At 35.0% G+C, this 12,201-nt stretch overlaps 1 pseudogene; it reads left to right on the plus strand.

Annotated features, from left to right (window-relative positions):
• The first annotated feature begins 2,581 nt into the window (after nt 1-2,581).
• Nucleotides 2,582-3,299, plus strand: LOC130866714 (heat shock protein HSP 90-beta-like; annotated as a pseudogene).
• Nucleotides 3,300-12,201: the final 8,902 nt, after the last annotated feature.

Raw genomic sequence — 12,201 nt, forward strand, 5'->3', positions numbered from 1 at the left:
ATCAGAGGTTCAAAATTAACCTGAACCAATGAATACTTCATTGCAGATAGTTTAGATTTCCTAAAATATTACAGAGTTCAATAGCACTAAATTAAGAGAGAATTGGTTCTTATAGTAAGTTATCTATTTCTCCCTAATACTCTTTTGTGCTTATTTCTCTCTTTATCTATCCAGACTAAGAAATCAACCTTCCTCAATACCCAAAAATACCACTAACATTGAATCAAATAAATACATATTTGGGTATACACGTATGTACACAAAAGATGCTCAAGTGTATCACAAGGACATGTGCTCAACTATTGTTTGCCATAGCCAGAACCTAGAAACAACCTAAATTCCCCTCAACCAAAGAATGGATACAGAAAATATGGTACATTTACACAATGGAGTACTACACAGCAGAAAAAAATGACATCTTGAGATTTGTAGGCAAATGGATGGATCTAGAAATATCATTTTGAGTGAGGTAACCCAGACCCAGAAAGACAATTATCATATGGACTCACTCATAAGTGGTTATTAGACATAAAGCAAAAAAAAAAGCCTACAATTGACAGTCCCAGAGCAGAGAACCCATACAGCAATGAGGACCCTTAGAGAGACATACAGGGATCTAATCTACATGGAGGTAGAAAAAAGACAAGATCTCCTGAGTAACTTGGGAGCATGGGGACCATGGGAGAGGGTGGAAGGAAAGAGGAAAGGAAGGGAGGGGAGTGGAGAAACAATAAAGCTCAATAAAATCAATAAGAAATTAAAAAAAGAAATCAAAGCCGGGCAGTGGTGGCGCACGCCTTTAATCCCAGCACTCGGGAGGCAGAGGCAGGCGGATCTCTGTGAGTTCGAGACCAGCCTGGTCTACAAGAGCTAGTTCCAGGACAGGCTCCAAAACCACAGAGAAACCCTGTCTCGAAAAACCAAAAAAAAAAAAAAAAAGAAAAAAAAAAAAGAAAAGAAAAGAAATCAAATCAAATACTGTATTTACAATTTGCCAATCATAAGGAACTATCATGCCCTCTTTTATTTTATAAAGATAATTCAAATTATTATAAATTTTCTTGGACTACGAAGCAAGTTGATAATTTTATATCAATTTTGGCATCTTTCTATAGCTTAAAAATAATTTTGGACTTTCACAGCCCACCCAGAATTTTTATTTGTTTTCCAATGAAGAATCCAAGATATCTAAGGTCTCATAAATTCCCACAGTGGGGAGAAAAAAAAAACCTCTCTAATGAAAGAGGAAAGTGGACTTTTAGGATCAATTATTATTAAACGTTTAAAGTTGAATTAGCTATTACATAAAAGTCATAGCTATAGTCTAAGGAATGAAATAGAAAGCAGTTCCGAGAGTAAATGTAACCACTTGATAGAATTTCTGAGAGGCAAAAGTCCATCATTTCCAGAGTAGACTTTGTGAAATATGAGACTTTGAAACAATTTCTCAAATGAGTGTGACTGAGTCAGGCCAAGGAATGTGTAAAGGTGGGGAACCATTGTAGGTGTGTAGGGCAGACAAGTGTGCCAACTGCACAATTGCTTTCTACCTTACCATGGATGGATCTTCTGCTTGTGACTCTCAAAGCTCAGGGAAATAATGAGGAAGGTAACAGGCAGCTGAAACAGGACATCCAAGGGAAAATGTTTTTTGTATATTGTATTCAAAGGTAGTCTAGGTTTCCATTTTCTTAAATAACATTTATTTCCATTGGTATCTCTACTACATGTACTGGCTTCTTGGGATCCTATTCTCTTTGGATATATACCTTGCTCAACCTAGATGTAGTAGGGAGGGCCTTGGACTTTTCACAGGGTGGCGTACATTGCCTTCTCTTAGGATTGGAGGGGGTGAAGAGGGAGGGTTTTTGGAGGGAGTGGCAGGGAAGTGGGAGAAGGGGAGCAAGTGGAATTTGGATTGGCATTTTTAAGTAATAAAATAATAATAATAATAAAACATTTATTTCTTTATCACATTTTCATATAAATGTGCTTTTATCATCTAAAACCTCTCTAATTAGCTTTTCTGTCTCTTTTTAAAGATGAAGATAGTCAGGATAAAGATAAAGGGAACATTATTGAGGAATCTGATTTGTTTGTAATTTTAATAGAATAAGACAATCTTATCTTTTATTTATGACTTTTCAAAGATTTAGCCACCTCCTTTTGGATGTATAAGCAAAGGTACCAATTATTTAGCTTAAAATTAATCCTCACCAGGAGGTAAAAAAAACTGACACATTTAATTGAAATATTAGTACCTTACTTTGACTGCTATACAATTTGAGGAAATATAATTTCACTTACTTTCATGAGTCACCTTCACATCTGTGTATAAAATTTTTATAAGACAATTTGTGTAAAACAAAAGCTTGTCCTCATTGTTTTATTACAATTAGCATCAAATTTGTAAGCCCATCTGATAATCTAGAAGTGTTTCTTCTTATTATATTTCATTTTGAAATAGATAAGACTTCAAAAATTAAAAACGAATTAATTATTAATATTAGTTATATATTACACATATATAAAGCTTACTTTATTTGAGTGAAAAAAATAATAAGAAGTTGTATTTGAAAATATTATTAAAATATCTTCATCTAGCAAAGAGCAGGCAGCTAACTCTGCCTTTGTGGAACATGTGCAGAAGCGGGGCTTTGAGATGGTGTACACAACTGAGCCTATTGACGAGTACTGTGTGCAGCAGCTCAAGGAGTTTGATGGAAGGAGCCCTGATCTCAGTGACTAAGGAGGGCCTGGAGCTACCAGAGGATGAGGAAGAGAAGAAGAAGATGGAGGAGAGCAAGGGAAAGTTTGAGAATCTCTGCAAGCTGATGAAGGTGATTTCAGATAAGAAAGTTGAGAAGGTGACAATCTCCAATAGGCTTGTGTCTTCACCCTGCTGCATTGTGACAAGCACCTATGGCTGGACAGCGAACATGGAGAAGATCATAAAGGCCCGGGCACTTCAAGACTACTCTAAAATGGGTTACTTGAAGGCCAAAAAGCATCTAGAGATCAACCATCACCATTCCATTATGGAGACCCTGAGGTGGACAAGAATGACAAAGCTGCTAAGGACTTGGTGGTGCTGATGTTTGCAACTGCTCTGCTCTCCTCTGGCTTCTCACTTGAGGATTCCCAGACCCACTCCAACCGCATCTACCGCATGATCAAAGTAGACCTGGAGCATTGATGAAGATGAAGGGACAGCAGAGGACACCAGTGCTGCCGTTGCTGATAAGATCCCCCGACTTGAGGGTGATGAGGATGCCTCCTGTATGGAAGAAGTAGATTAGAGATGCCCTGGGAAGACCATGTCCTCTGTATAGTTTCCCCATGCTCCCCCAGCAGCCTTGACTGGCCCTGACCTACCTGGCTCTCTGCTCATGCTAGAGGATTTCTTATTTTGTCCTTGTGCCTTAAGGCAGGAAAATCCCCTCCCACAGAATTGCAGGGTTGGGTATTGTGTATTGTGGGTTTTTTTATTATTGTGTTCTGAAATTAAAAGTTTGCAAAATAAAGAAGATGCAGTTTTATACAAAAATATTTCCATCGAACAAGATGATGTTTTTCTAAATGATGCAAATTAGATATGGGAAAGCTTCTTAAAAAAGAAATATGTGCTGATTTAGAGAGATATTTATTAAGTGGCATAGTAAATGAATATATATGGTCATGAAATCTTTAATATCTCTGAATAGATCTATTGGGATGTGATATCAGAAAAGCCAATATTGCCCTAGTAAAAGAGAACATACTTTAGCATTCTACAATGCATTGAACACTTATTAGAAACAGAGTTCAGAGAGAAGTTCCTAGGAAGCTAAGATTTTGAACATTTGAGGGAGTGGTTGTTAAACCACACCCTTGTGAGTGTTAAAATTCCTTCTCATTCTAAAGCTTCCCATAATTCTGTGATTCTGTAATTTAGCCTACAAATCTGTCTCCAAAGAAAATCACAGCTTCCATTCAGAGAATACCACAACGCTGTGCTTCTGTCTTTTGGGTGGACCATTATTTATTTTTATAGCTTTCTTTGGATGGTCCCATACAGGAGGGGCAGATACACAAATATTTTTCTTCTATTATCAGTTCTTATATTTTGCAAGCTTGGAATTCACTGCATTGGAAATCACTGGCTTTACCCTGACTCGAGCAAATTTATCTTGGACTGAGATTGATAAATAAAATAAGATAATGCAAAGAAGTAAGAAATTTCCAATCATTCAAAAACTATTTTTCCTTTGCTTTTCAGACATTTTCACAAACCATGTTTCTTTGTTTCTTTTATGTATTAAAGAGGTCATCAAAGTCTTTATTCTTTTGTTCTAGATTTCACATTTTGGAGATACAGTTAAAATTAAAGGAAAGTTTACAGACCAAAGTATGTGGAATCCTCTCTAATGAGAAGTTCATTTATTTTTCAAATCAAAGGAGTATAGTCAACTTACAAAATCATAAAGTTTGGAAGTAATATTTAAAAGTATAATTAACTTTGAATTCTCCTTCATAATTCCTATTCATGAATTTAAAAAGTGCAAAAAATCACTAAGGATTGGAAAAAATTGTGTGTATAAACATATACTTTATATCAATACATTATAGGTGTAGTTACAGGTATATAATAAGTAGGTATAGATATAGATACGTAGATTATAGTTGGAATATACCAAAAATGCTATATAGATTTGGAGACATAAAATGCATATATATGCTATTTTATGTATTATAATATACAAATAAGTGTATAATTTCTAGTGTGGATTTCCAATGAGTAAATTAAATCACATAGATTGCTAGTAAAATGTAGTACTCCACAGGTTTGAACTAATTTTATGAATAAGCATTTATAAAGCCTAAAATTGAATGAGTAATAGTTGCCTTAAGATCAGTGATGTTCTCATCTTGAGGTCGCTTTATTTTAGAACTGGGAAATTTTGCAAGTATGTTTAAGAAAATATCTAAATAAATTGCTTTCATATTTCACATTATGGCAGGAAACATAGCAGTAAATACATTTTTCTAGAGGACTCTCACTTGTTTTATTTATATTGATATTTTACAATCATTTGAGCAAATCATTAATAAATAGATAAATTAGAGAAAATAAATCCCATGATAAGTTAACAACTGGTACATACTCTATTGCTGAGTTCACATTATTGAACATTTATATGCACATCTGACAATTTTTCAACAAAATACCTTCTACATAATGGTTTGTGCATTTTTATTTTTAATAGTTAAAATATTTAAATAACATAAATGCATCATTTTCCTAGTTCCCTTTCCTTGCTTAAACCTCTCTCGTGTACCTCTTCTCAGGATCTCAAATTCACAAACTCTTTCACTTTAATTGTTAAATATTTACACACATACACACACACACACACACACACACACACACACACACCCTATAACATGCTCAGTCCTTTTTATGTTACTTGTTTGTATATTTTCCGGGCTCATTATCTGATACTTTATAACCAACTCCTGTGTTTGTACCTGAGAAGATTATTTCTCCTGCTGTCAGCATTTCTTGGTTGTCTGTAATTCTTGTCTAAACTTGAAGTTTTATGAGCTTCTCTCTTTTCTACATAAGCATGTTCCTTGGTTTTGTCCTTGGTTAGGTCATGTTTAGCCAGCCATGTTGGTGAGATTCCATGAACGTAGCTTCTTTGACATTTCTAGGAAACTAAATCTCACAACAAACTTCTTGCTTTTCTGACTCTGAGAGTCTTTTCCCCTATTCCTTCACCAATGACCCCTGAGTCTTAGTTACACCAACTGTGTTGTACATGTGTCCGTTGGGACTGTACTCCTCAAATATGTGTATTTTACTATTTGATGTGGAAGTCCTTGTGTAAAAGAAACTTGTGAAAGTTTTGAACCCTATGTCATAAAAATTTACTCGAAGGTATTAATTCTGGTCAGTCTTAGTTTAGTTAATTATTGCATTTGAATAAGACCACATTAATATACAACCCTAAAATGTTTTAGAAATATCATTATACTGCTTCCTCCTAAGACACACAAATACACAATTTTAACATCCAGAAACAATATTTTTGCACAGCTTGGAGCCGTACTGAAGCCCTATTCTGGTGACAGGACCCAAGATTCCTTCACTATGTAAAACCTGAGACCTTTTGTGTGTATTTCTTTGGCTAATGTGGCTACCCAGTCAGAGTAGTTCTTTTGCTCAAATAGACTTCCTTTCATGGTGACTGAAAATCCATGAAGATAGGCAGTATTCCTCTTCTTCCTGTTGGTCAGGCATCAATTTGGAAAAGTCTCCCTGGGTTGCCTACTGAATTGAGCATTACTGTGGTTTTCCTGTCACAATCAGTGAGCATCAGCTAAGAAGAAGCATGTATGAACTCTGAAAATCAATTCAGACTCTTTGGTATCCAAACCACTTTCCATCATCTTAGAATATCTTCTTCACATAGGACATGACTGTTAAGACACAGAGAGGAGACCATTAGGGAGAAACTCAGCAGGTTCTATGTGAGCAGGTGTGCTGTCTAGTCACTTCTGATGGGCTGTGGTTCCTGCTTCAGCATGACCTATGCACATAGCTTGATACATTGCAAATACTGAAACGTAAGTAGGTAACTTTCCTTAATGCACTAGCACTGACCAGAGTCATTTTCAGAATATAAATTTCTCTTACAGATGTTACTGATTTAGAGTTAATACAGGAAAAAAAAATTTGGCTTCCATGAAGCTATTTGGAATCCAAGAATTTTATAGAAAAAGTCCAAGGTTATCTCTCTCTCCTTATTACTTATAATTCCTTTCTCATCCTTGCCCTCCTTCTCTTCCCTGATCTCACTTTCCTATTCACAGGATTCCTTTACTTCCCTCAGGGGAATTGCTATAATCAAATCATTTCTGTGGTTTCTTAAAAATTTAACTATTGATTTTTCTGCACTTTCTTCTATACACAGGTATAGATTCATACTTTTATTATTAACTTAATAATGTTAATCTAAGTCATTTTGTGTTTTTCACACACCCCCTGATGTTACAATTCTAGAATATGAACTGGTTGTTGATTTTTCATTTTCTTTGAAATATTTCAAGTACTTTTTTTACCCATCAGCAGGAGCTGACGCTATGTGAGGACTTTGGTGATCTGATACAATTTTAAACAAAATGTATATAAAACATTAGGGTGGAGGCTGGAGATGCCTGAGTACACATGGTCCAGATTTGTAATGTGTTTCTATAATAAAGAAAAAGCACAATATGATAGAAAATATACTTCAAATTTTAATTATTACTTTTTGAGAATGTGTTGGGCAGCAAAATACTTTTTGAGGATTGTTAACTCGGCTGGGTCAAGCAAGCAAGGATGAGTGTAAACAACCTGAATTCTACAGCAATCTATAAAGTTAGTATGCTAATAAGATATTTTAACATACAATAATACTGTGATTTGGGTTGACAATTGGATTAACTGAATATGATCTCATCAAACCAAGAAAGAACAGAAATATTAGGAATAATAATGCTGGTATGATCTGCATAATTCATTCCTTGATTAAGAATATTGTGTTGTTGTCAACATTCAGCTAATGTTTTATTTGATCCTTTCTCACCTATTTTTAAGCTCACTGAGTAAACCAATTTTTCTGTTGTTATTTCCCTTAAACACATTCCTACTTCTCATTTCTATGATGCTCTCTTCTTGTCTCAATAGCATCTATTGTAATGTTATAAATAGTGAAGGAAATATATATAGTGTTTTATTTCTTTTATTGTGCTGTACATTTTTTCTTTGCTCCCCTCCCTTCCTCTCCCCTTCCCTTCAACCCTCTCTCATGTTCACTATGCTCCCAATTTACTCAGGAGATATTGTCTTTTTCTACTCCCCATGTAGATTAGATACATATATGTCTCTCTTAGAGTCCTCATTATTGTCTAGGTTCTCTGGAATTGCAATTTGTAGGCTGGTTTTCTTTGCTTTACATTTAAGAAACCACTTATGAGTGAGTACATATGATAATTGTCTTTCTGGGTCTGCGTTACTGTTGATAGAAGTTCCTGTCCCACGGACCTTTAGTCATTCAGTCCCAAAGGAACACACAGAGGTCTACATTAATTATAAACTGGTTGGCCTAGTAGCTCAGGCTTCTTATTAACTAATTCTTACATCTTGTATTAGCCCATTATTCTTGTCTATGTTTGCCATGTGGCTCAGTACCTTATTCAGCGAGGCAGACACATTTTGCTTCCTCTGCATCTGGGTGATGACTGTAGACTGAAATTTTCCTCTTCCCAAAATTCTTGTTGCCCCACCTCTACTTCCTGCCTAGTCACCATTGCCCTGCCTATACGTCCAGCCTGGCTACAGGCCAATTGGCATTTTATTAAAAATAATATACGTGAGAAAATAAAAGAATTGTCCCACCGCAGATTGCCACACTCAATATGATGTTTTATAGCTCCATCCATTTGCCTGCAAATTTCAAGACGTCATTATTTTTTATGCCGTGTAGTACTCCATTGTGTAAATGTACCACATTTTTCTTACTCGATTTTCTGTCAAGGGGCATTTAGGTTCCTTCTAGATTCTGGCTATGACAAACAATGCTGCTATGAACATATTTGAGCTCATGTCCTTGTGGTACAATTGAGCATCCTCTGGTTATATACACAAAAGTGGTATTACTGGGTCTTGAGGAAGGTTGTTACCTAATTTTCTGAGAAATCACCATACTGATAGCCATCTTGCATTCCCAACAGCAATTCAGGAGTGTTTCCTTTACCCCACAACCTCTCCTGCATAAGTTGTCAATGTTTTTGATCTTTGGCTATTCTTACAGATGTAAGATGGAATCTTATAGTTGTTTTCATTTGCATTTCTCTGATAGCTAAGGATTTTGAAATTTCCTTAACTGTCTTTCAGCTATTTTAGATTCTTCTGTTGAGAGTTCTCTGTTTAGGTGTTAACCTGTGTCTTAGTTAGGGTTTTTATTGCTGTAAAGAGACAACATGACCATGACACCTCTTTTAAATGAAAATTTTTAATAGGGTGACTTACAGTATCAGAGGTTTAGTCTATTATCATCCTGGCAGTCCATTATCATTACCACCAGGGCATGGGAGCAGGATATAGACATGGTTCTGGAGAAAGGGTTGAGAGTTCGGATCTGAAGGAAACAGTAAGTGAACTATAACACTAGGTGTAGCTTGAGCATAGCCCACCGCCACAGTGACACACTTTCTCCAACAAGATCACACTTCCTTATAATACCATTCCCTTTGGGGTTCACTTTATTTAAACCAACTCGGTCTGCTTTATTGTTGGTAACTTTGTCCAATTTTTGAAGAGATAAGGACAGTCTAATGTTTACTGGACAGCATTAAGTCACAGTTTGCATAATAATTTTTATCTGGTGTCACAAGTCATATGTCAGTGTGAAAACACTAATCTTCAGCTTGTTGTACTAGTTGCTGAGTGATTTTGATTCTAACCACAGGAAAGTTTAGTTGTGCCCTAATTTCCTTTTTAGGCTTTTCTACTGCATCATGAACATATTGAAAACCCGTGGGGTTTTACTTTTGTTGTGTGTGTGTGTGGTTTTAGTGTAAAATAATTTTTCCATATATTTCCAAATCATTCCTGTCCTGTAACTTTATTCTAATCATCCAATGTAGTTTTTTGCACAAGATCTTAAGAAGAGTACATCTTTTTATTTATAACTCTACCAACTCCAGTCCCCATACTCTCAAATTTGACTATCTTTAGGGCCAGAGATTTATCCATTCTTGGGTCTTGCACATTCCAGTCAATTGCTCTGTCACTCAACAATCTTGACACTTTTTTGTTTTGTTTTGTTTTGTTTTGTTTTTTGGTTTTTCGAGACAGGGTGTCTCTGTGGTTTTGGAGCCTGTCCTGGAACTAGCTCTTGTAGACCAGGCTAGTCTCGAACTCACAGAAATCTGCCTGCCTCTGCCTCCCAAGAGCTGAGATTAAAGGCGTGCGCCATCACCGCCCAGCTAATCTTGACACTTTCTAAGTCTCTTTTTTCAAGGTTTTATATATATATATATATATATATATATATATATATATATATATGTATAACATTGGTTTCTATGTTGGGCATGCTAACTTTTTGCTTTCAGTTGAAACTTAAATATTCTTAGTCCTGACAGTTTATATCTAAGAAAATAGTTGTTTTATTGATAGATAATATTTTATATTTTGCAAATAGAGAGATAGAATTACAAGATTTTTTTTCTGCTGCTGGCCTTCTGTATATTTTGACAAGCACTCAAACAACATCCCTACCTCACCTACCTTGCAATGTCTACTCATATTTTCTATAACACTTATGGTTCTGCACTGTGTTCATATACTTTTCCTTAGAGGCTTTTAAGTATTTCATTGTTATGGAACGTTATCTTCAATATTTTAACCCTAAAATCATATTTGAAACACATCCATATTGTGTTTCTTAATATCAACAGCATAAATACTTAAAGACTATTTTTGAGGAAGAGTTTAAAAATATATGCTATAAATAAGAAATTATACTTGTTTTCTTCAGTTTTATGCTTTGCCCTTTATATATTAAGTTATCTGTTCCTTTAAAAGGTATGTATTCATTTATTTTGTCTGTATATGCATGCCTGGTATCTGAGGAGGCCAGAGGAGTGTGTAAGATCCTTTGGCATAGATGCAAATAGTGAACCACATGGGTGTGCTGCAAGCTACATCTGTGTTCTTAATAAGAAAAACAATTCAGTTGGGCAGTGGTGGTGTGCGCATTTAATCCAAGAACTCGGGAGGCAGGGAGGCGAATCTTTGTGAGTTCCAGCTTGGTCTACAAGAGCTAGTTCCAGGACAGGCTCCAAAACCACAGAGAAACCCTACCTGAAAGAAAAAAAAAAAAAAAAAAAAAAAAAAAAAAAAAAAAAAGAAAGAAAGAAAAAAAAAAGAAAAAAAATCCTTTTAGTGTTCAGTCATCTCTTCATGTCTGTGAAGTTTCTATTTTAAGTAACTAGAATTAAGTACTATATTTGTAAATCCTGGTGAATATTATAAAAATACAGAGATAACATAAAATGGCATAAAATGGATTTTTATTCTTCCATGAATCATGTTGTTGTATTAACATCACTGCTTTCAAAAACCCTTCCATCTTATTTCAGTGCACTTGTACTGTACTGTATCTAAAAAGTCTTTTTAAATTAGAATAAACATGATTTAAAGAAATAAACCCTATAGATAAATTAATGTAATTTGGTCAAAATAGTTTCATGATTATGTCTCACATGTACAAATTAATGGGTCCCTTTGTTCATAATTATATTTTTGAGTGTTATCAGTGTCAAATTTGTAAAACTTTTAGAAAAACAAAATGTTAATTGCCTTTACTTTTAGTTTCAATACTTCTACAGGTCTTGGGGATGCACCATGTTCCTAACTACATTTCTTCCTAAAACTACTCTTTCAGGAAATGAAACCATACTGCCTGGAATTAACATGGGATGTTTTCTAGTTATACTATGTTTTTAAATTTTAAATTGATTATAATTGATAGGAAGAATAACATTATAAGAATTATAGTATGTCATGTAGTGCTTCAATAATGAATCTATCGTGTAATGCTTGAAATGAGTTACATAGACGTGTCTGCTTAGTCATTTCTTCTAGTCTCTGAAACTATACTGTGTGTTGCTCCTAAAATCTCCTGTTGTGCAACAAGATGAGAAAATATATTACCACGCTTAATATCCATTGGTCAGGTTCCCTTCATCCCTCTCTGCTGTCACAGCCCTTTGGAAACCACAATTCTTCTTCCAGTTCCTGTGAGATCAAGTTTTACTTCTTTCATCTTGCGTTATTGGCTAGATTAGGCTAGTTTTAAATCTTTATTTTGAATATAAAGTCCAAGGTTCATGAATTTTCACTATTTTTTACATCATTACTTTAGATACTGAAATGATAGTTACTCGCATATTTTTCCTGGTACCCAGGGATATTTTTTTCTGCTCTTCCACAGTTATATATTACAAATGTGAAAAATGATGTAAGTGGAAATGCAAATCAAAATGACAGTTGCCATCCTACACCTGTCGGAATGGGCAAGATTAAAAATGTAATTACAGCCTGTGTTGGAGAGGATGTAGCTTAAGGAGAACACTTCTCCATTGCTGGTGGGAGTGAAAACTTGTAAA

This window comes from Chionomys nivalis, chromosome 26 (genome assembly GCF_950005125.1).
Source record: "Chionomys nivalis chromosome 26, mChiNiv1.1, whole genome shotgun sequence".
NCBI classification, from domain to species: Eukaryota; Metazoa; Chordata; class Mammalia; order Rodentia; family Cricetidae; genus Chionomys; species Chionomys nivalis.